Genomic DNA, 8,498 nt, shown 5'->3' with positions numbered 1-8,498 from the left:
AACAGCTACACAAATTATTTCTCTGTTTCTGCCACAGGATTTCCATCCCATGGTAACTAGGAATTACACAAGATTCAGTCTGGATTCAGAATATCCAAGAATGAATGCCAAGAGATGAGCCCTGAAACAACATAGTCAAGTCAAGTCACCTTTATTTATATAGCGCTTTTAACGATACAGATTGTAACAAAGCACTGCACAGTATTTAAAGTTCAGTTTAGTATTAAATGATATCGCTGGAAAGTTTCCCCAACTGAGCAAGCCAGAGGCGACAGCGGCAAGGAACCAAAACTCCACAGGTGGCAGAATGGAGAAAAAACCTTGGGAGAACCAGGCTCAGTCGGGGGACCAGGGGCCTGTTTCAATAAGGAGGTTCAACCAACTCTGAGTTAAAACTTGAACTCTGAGTTGACTTACCCTGAGATGGGAAACTCTGAGTTTTCGGTTACAGAACAGCTGAAATGAGTTAGTTCAATCCACTCTGAGTAGGTTGACTCTGAGTTTAGTGCTTGCAGCTTGACTATGAAAAGCCCTGATCAATGGAGCTCCGAAATTATGATTCACCATGGCAACCGCTCCCGCCAAAAAGACCTCTGCATATTTCGAGCCAATGCTTAACTTTAATTCTTAATAATTATTAAGAATATAATTATTTAATTATTAATAATTAGAAAAGGTAAAAACTGGCAGAACGGTAAGTTACTGAACTATTAATTTTCATGGTATCAAACAGGCAAAAAAATAAAATAAAATAAAAAATAATAATTAGAAGAAGAAAACAGCTAAACATGGAAGTAAACATAATTCAACCAGGTAAAGCTTTAAGCATAAAGGGTTCATGAGTGTAGGCTACATGATTTTAAAAATATTTGACATTAAAATATGTCATATAAAAAAACAATTATGTGTCTAATTTCACTTTGCAGCAGCTTTTTCCACATAGTCTAATGCTCTTTCACAAAATGAAATGTTCTCTAATCCAAACGGTTGCATTTCTTAATTAGAGTAATGAAATGAAGCCAACAGCATGAAGGCTCGCAAAATGATGAAGAACAGATGAAGAGGAGATGGAAGTATTGGAAGAATATTAAAATCCAACATGAAAAAAAAGAATAAAAGTTGCATTTGTGCATTTATAGGAAAAAAAGATGACCTAGTAAATTTAACAGCTGTGGTGGTGGTTATATATATATATATATATATATATTATACATTTTCATCTGCCATTCTTCCATTCCATACAGCAATCAGCTTCATATTTGATGGCTTTATGCTCAGTAGGCAATGACACTAAAATTCTCAGAAAGAGCATTAGAGCAAGGCACACTTTCTTTACCGCTCTGCATACAGTGTCTGTACTAATGTGCTCTGACTACCATTTAAAAATGACACAGGTCAAATAAATACACATGTCTAATCAAAATAATCCTATACTATATGATAAATAATAATCTTATTTATGAAAGGACATGCCATTTTTGTCACTTTGACAGTGTCTGCATGATGAAAATATGTGCAATAAATTAATGCACCTAAAAATGCTTTTCTTACTTAGTATTGTCTTGTTGTTTCCAATTAAAAAAAAAAAAAAATCTAAAGATTCTTAAATCAAAATGTCTTTCTTTTTTCTGTCAAAAAGGTTTTTGAAAAAAACATTCCAGGATTTTTCTCCAATTTTCGATGGGAGCCAACAGGTTGAAGGTCCAAATTTCAGTTTCACTGCACCTTCAGAGGGCTCTACATGATCCCAGCCAAGGAATAAGGGTCACTGGAAACTTCAACTTCAACCCATTGTAGTCCACTATATGCAAAAATCCTGGAATATTTTCCTCAAAAACTTTACTTTTTTTTTTATTTGAAGAAAGAAAGACATGAACATCTTGGATTACATGGGGGTGAGTAAATTATCAGGACATATTTTCTCTGCAAGTGAAGTTGTCTTAAGTTGAATATATATTTAATTAAACATTCTGATGAAACTGTTCCATGTTCTTCATCAGCACAGTATTTTAAATGTAATTGTGCTGTATTTCTTAAAAAAAAGCTAAAAATTTAAAATGTACATTTTATATGGCATTTGTAAAGACTTTGTATTTTGTCTTTTAAATAAAACTGTCCATTTTCCACCTTGAGCATGCTTTGAAACTTTATTGAAGGTTTTTTTTATTGTAATGATTTGTAAAATAACAGTGTTTCTCTGTAGAACATTTAGTGCTTTTATTGTAGTAATCTAGGTAAAATCTGTCAAATAAGGGTTTTACACTGTAAAAAAACAGTCAAACCACTGGCAGATACAGCTGCCAAAAAGGGTTTTACAGTGTAAAACCCTTATTTGACAGGTTTTACCTAGATTACTACAATAAAAGCACTAAATGTTCTACAGAGAAACACTGTTATTTTACAAATCATTACAATAAAAAAACCATAGTAAAATATTGTAACTGAAACAAGGGAAATTTTGTAAAATAAAGGTTTTATACTGTAAAAAAGGTCCCGTAAAAAAACGGTCAAATGACTGGAAGCTGTGTCTGCCAAACAAAAAATTTAAAATTAAAGTTAAATATCATAATTGAAACAACGAAAAATCTGTAAAATAACTATTTTCTGTAAAAACTTCTCTCTGTAAAATTATTGTTTTTGCACTTTATTTCATTTTTTATATTTTTTTACAGTGTACAGTGTAAGGTGTTTATTTAATCTTTTAAGTGTATTTTTCTTATTTTGCATATTATCTGTCAATTGGGTAAGAAAAATAATCTTGTTTCCAGTTGCATTAAGATTATTTTTCATGTTTTAAGTAAAATGCACTAAATTTACATTCCAAAACACTCATTAAGAAAAGCATTTTTGAAGCATAAATGAATGAATGATGTATTTAAACATCACTTGCGCTTTAAAAAGGGGGAGGAGACCGAAAGAAACTCTGGGTTTACCGAAGAAAACCTGCTCCCGACCAGGTTAGGTTCACAGAGTAAGTTGCCATGGTAACTGACTCTGAGTATAAGTTACCTCTCTTTCAGAAACGGGCTTGACTTACTCTGCTTTCTCAGGTTTAACATACCTCCCATTCTGAAACCGAAAACCCAGAGTTTCCCTCATTTCAGGGTTAACATACTCAGAGTTTTCACTTAACCTCCTTTCTGAAACGGGCCCCTCAACTGATGTTATTGTTGTCGTTTTGTGTTTTGGTCTGAGGCTCCACCCTCCAGCTATCGACCAATCACAAAATCAGTAGAGTTTTGTGAGACGGGTTGCCAGCTCTGTTACAGCTGCGTTACAGCTGCACGAACGTGTCGGATAAAACATGTATAACGTTACGAAACCTAAAAGACCTCGTTATGAATCCGAAATACGTCGTGACAAAGTCCGAAATAAAACAAGGATTGGTATAGGAGATGTCTTTGAAAGATGGAGACGGCTGAAAACGTAGAAGAATTTGAAGATAGACGCCAACGTTGCTGATTTTCTCCTGGACAGGTAAGATTCATCTATGTTTGGCTAACTTTGCTTCCGTACACAGTGGATTTTCCACGGTCGGCAGTACTAAATGCGTTCATAAAAAGCTTTATATCGCACCACTAGCAGGGTATGAAAACAATCTATGTTCCGACTGAAATGTGGTATTACAGTACATCTTTGCGAAATATTTGGCTAATCGCCATCTGTAAATTTTTGCGATACATAATTACTTCGCAAAACATCTCTTGTGAAGCATAAACATAATTAACAGAAGAAAAACAAATTACTGTGTAGGACTCGTCACTTGCCATTGAAGCTCCTTGTAGCAGCCTACTCCTGCAGCTTAGCTGGCAACCTCGAGTCAGGGGGGGAGCAGGAGGGGATACACCGTTCTACAGTATTTTGAAAGTGATTGCAGTACCAGTTTTGGCCACAATCCTACATACGGTTCCTTTAATTATTTGTACATCATATCTAATATATTACACTCTAATGAAATCATTCTCGGTTGTGATTCACTCGTTTGTGTTTGTTGTTGTCGTTTGTAGTCCTCGTGCCGCTGAATCGAATCACTGAATCATTTCACAAATGATTTGATTCAAATGATTCGGATTCTCAGTTTCTCTCATCACTTCTTTTCATCACAAGATTGATTCATGATAAAGAGAGAGAACTGAGACGCACATTCTCTGTTACTAAAGGCTAACGCTTTAACTAACACTAAATAAAGCATTACAATGTTTATATATAAAAATTATGCATTTATTTTACGTAACTTGTAAAAAAACGCTTTAATTCATTGATTTAAAAACTAAAACCACAAACCTTTCTTCGGGTGAATCACAACAGATGAGGAGCGCGGCGAATCTTAATGACGTCACACCACCAGAGCAAAATAAAAGTCCTATTCGTGCACTTCTCTCTCACTGAAGTCTGACTCGATGTCTTCTTAGGAATTAATAAGTGTACAGCTCAGACTGCCTCACCTGCATCGATTGCATCTAAAATATTACTTAGGACCCTCAGCAAAGCATATTCAATGCTATGAAAACACTGTAATTTGCCCAACACAACCTTTTCTAGTACATTGAAGATTAAAAGAAACACAGAAATAAGCAAATAGTTATTTAAAATAGACACGTCTAAGTAATTATTCGTTAAATATAAAATATAGTTTTGGGTCTACATTTAATCATAGCCTAAGAAAAAAGCATATAGATAAATCAATTTTTAAAGCTGTATATATTTTGCTAGATGTCTGTATGAATACAAATGTGAAATCATGGTAAGTGTCACCTTTTGTCTTTATTGATGCTTCTGCTTCATTTCTTTAATTGGTGTCTTTGTTCTTGCTGATTAATACCTGAGTTAAATGTGAAAGCAGTGTCTGGAGGTCAGACTTTCCCTGATCTCTGTGATAATGAGTGTTATTATGCTGATTGGATTAGAGTTGCTGAAAATCTGGGCAAATTCCTGTAAATACTGTAAATCAATAACCTCAATGTACTGTTTTATTCCAACAGCAAACAAGGAAATGTTTTGAAAGAAAAAATATATGTATTTTTGTGTGTCATACATATTCAAATGTATTGCAATACTTTAAAAAGTATGTGTAATAGGTAGACCATAAATCTAAACAAATATAAATATCTCTGAATTGAAGAAACATAGGTTAGTAAAAATGGAGATATATGGTGAGTTTGAAACCCAATCCAACAAAGTTTCATGTGAACACCTGACAACTGGACAACATTTAGTGTTATGAATTTGTTTATTTATACATAGAAAATGACTGCAGTAGCACAACATTTAAGACATGTCAGAATTACCTGGAGTCCTTGTTATTTCTAGACAATTTAATACAATGATGAAAGGCTATTTGTAGCCAAGTTTGATTATCTATTACTTCCCCATATTTAGATTCAGAAAATGCAGCACTAAACCAACAATAAAGTCATGACTGTAATATATGGATGTCTATTTTTGGTTTGGTAGTCGTCACATCCACTGCTGCTCTGAGCTCTGAATCAGCTGCTGTCCGTGGTGCTGAACATCATACAAGTCAAATCAAGAATCAAGGACCATTTAGCTTCAGTTCTGTGAGTTTATTATGCTTTGTAAACCAGCGATTCTGTCATAATTTTAAGGAAATGTATGCTCTTCATTAGTTTCTATGTTTCTATGTTCATATGTTTACTTTTTTGACAAATAGATCAACTCTATATGTTAGAAATGAGGTTTATAGTACAAGGTATATTTAACAAGGATTGACAACTATTATTAAAATAAAGTGACGCCTCCTGATGATGATTGATTGCTTATTCTACATAATAGGATATCTAGGTCACATCAGGTCATGGTACTATACAAACTGACAACTTTTATTATGACTTTGAGGCCTGTTGACAGCTTATGTTCAAGTTTTACAGGTATTAATAGCAGCATTGCCTCTTAGCGTTCTGAATGATTAGCTCTTTAGACATGGGGATGAAGGTGCTTTAAAAAAGCAGCAGCAAAAATTAATGACTATGAATGAGTCGGAAAAAGAGTAAGGACATATTTTAATTTTTATTAATAAACTGTGTTTTCCAAGTCAAGTCACCTTTATTTATATAGCACTTGTAACAATACGGATTGTGTCAAAGCAACTGCACAGTATTTAAACAGAACAATAGTGTGTAAGTAACACATTATTGAAGATAATAAATTTTAGTTAAAGGCAGTTCATCAATGAATTCAAGTCAGTGTCAGCCAGTGCTGACTCACCATCTCCACAGAAGAGTGACGTGCCTTTAGAGAGAAATGTACCTTTGATACAGATAAACCAGATTGAAGTTGTGAACATTTAGATTTCCTACCTGATAATAAACTGTAATTATCCCCATAGACCGATCTGTCCATCATGGACAATTAACCGACTAATAAAACTGCTTTGTGACTAACATTCAACATTAAATAAATAAACCAAAAAAAAAAAAAAAACATGTCAGAGGTATTCAGAGTTGCTGTCTAATTGAGTGCTGAAAGTCTGTACCACATATAATATGTGAGACTCTCTGTCTAACCTGGCAAGGTCTAGTAAATGTGTTCAGTTGGGGTTGGAGCTAAACTCTGCAGGACACCGGCCCTCTATGACCGAGTTTGGGCACCCCTGACCTAAAGGCATGTTTGATATTGAATTTTAAAGCTCACTAATCAAATAAAAAAAACGAGTATTCATACGTTTATTTCCAATTTATGTAATACACCCATTTACGTCATGTCATTAGACATTTGGTTCAATTTTGGTTACAACGTAGTGCAAACAAAATCCATCAGTTATACATCTAATGTCAGTTTTGATGTTTTTAGGTTGTGTTGTAAAGTAAGCAAATTCCAACATTCATTTGATGTCAAATACTGACATTTAGTCACAAATTACTGTTACCAAATTCCTACATTTTCTAGACAGCATAATAAGAACCAAAACCAACAAATTCGCAAAATAATATATCCTTCAAGACCTTGAGGTGGTGATGAACATGCAAGTAGAAAATATGACACAGTAGGGGAAGAGTGGGGTAAGATGAGCCATTTTTTACTCCAAAAAAAGCTGAAGTACAATGAAAGTATCTAAAGTAATTTTCAGGATGTTTCCTATCAATTTGAATGATCAAAATGTATCTAAAACAAAAGGTTCTCTGTGTTCCTGTGGCCCAACCAAATTTTGAATTTCAGTCTTTAATTGTTTGAATTTCTGAAACAATATGTTGAAAACTGTTGTGAATTTTTCTCAGAGACCAGGAGGCATTTGGATATCTTGAAGCAGAAGTTTCTCTTTATTGAGATCCTAGCTGTTCCTTGCTGCAGTCATCAAAGTTCGTCTGATTAATGTCAGATACAATACAGTTTAAATACATTTCCAAGGGGAAGGGATATATAGAGGTGGAGTCAATCTAAACAATGCATGCAAATGCAGTACAGGAATCAGCCTAGTAGGATTTTCCCAGCCTTGATCTATTTAGAATACAAGTGTCATTCAAATGCAAAGGTGCTAAACAAAAGGCCACAGTTGTACTTTGAGCTTAGATTTCACACTTTACTTGAGAAACCTGCCAGATGTTCAGGAACTGCTTAAAGAGATAAGGTTCCTGTCTCAGGGTCTGGTTTGTCTGCTCTTAGAAATCACAATATACATTTCAGTTCATGCTTTTTCAGTTCATGCTGTTATATTGGAACCAATGTTTAATCTTTGATACATTTGAACAGATTCTAAAATTTGTAATCCCACAGTAGGCTGATTCCTTATTTTCATTATTTTAATTAAATGAATAGTGTGAAAGGGTTGTTTGTTACTTTACTGTATTGTATACCAATAGTTTAGCCTTTCCAGAACCACAAAGGAGTTTTTTTTCATGTCCATCTTACAGACAGTGAGCAGCAGAAACTGAAGGATATTCTGGCAACAACTCTTGAAGCTTCAGAAGGTCCTTCAACATCATCATCATGGAGCTTGTGCCAGTCTGCAGCCCAAGGTGAATAGCAGAAAGCAAGGCCCTACCAGCTGGACTACAGGTCGACTGATGTATCGGTTTTGCTGATTAATCAGCACCGATAGTTGCTAGGCAGAACTATCAGTTATCTGCAAAAATCTATGTCGATAGTTTTTCCACGTTGGGTCCGTTGCTAGAGCGGCTGAGTAGGTCCTCATTATACAGCAGCGTCCTTATAGTAGTCTTTGGTATACAGCAGAAGAGCAGCCTCTAGTGGTGGAAATCACTGACAGCACGTACAGTTTTAGACACTGAGCGCTGCACAGAGCGGGACACTCCAAAGGCGGATTTAAAACATCTAGTGTACATAGTATAAAGAAGTGTTCTCATATCATTAAGCAATTAATTTGTTGACTTGATGCTGCATTAGTGAAGATTTGGTGATCAAATAAACTCTTGTAGATCACCGCTTAAATTGAACGCAACGTGTCCGGTGTGTGTGATACCAGATAGCGAGTTCTTCTAGACTCAGAGCTGGACTTTTGCCCAGGTGTGTGAATAACATAT

This window comes from Garra rufa, chromosome 1 (genome assembly GCF_049309525.1).
Source record: "Garra rufa chromosome 1, GarRuf1.0, whole genome shotgun sequence".
NCBI classification, from domain to species: Eukaryota; Metazoa; Chordata; class Actinopteri; order Cypriniformes; family Cyprinidae; genus Garra; species Garra rufa.
This window is presented reverse-complemented; position numbering follows the sequence as displayed.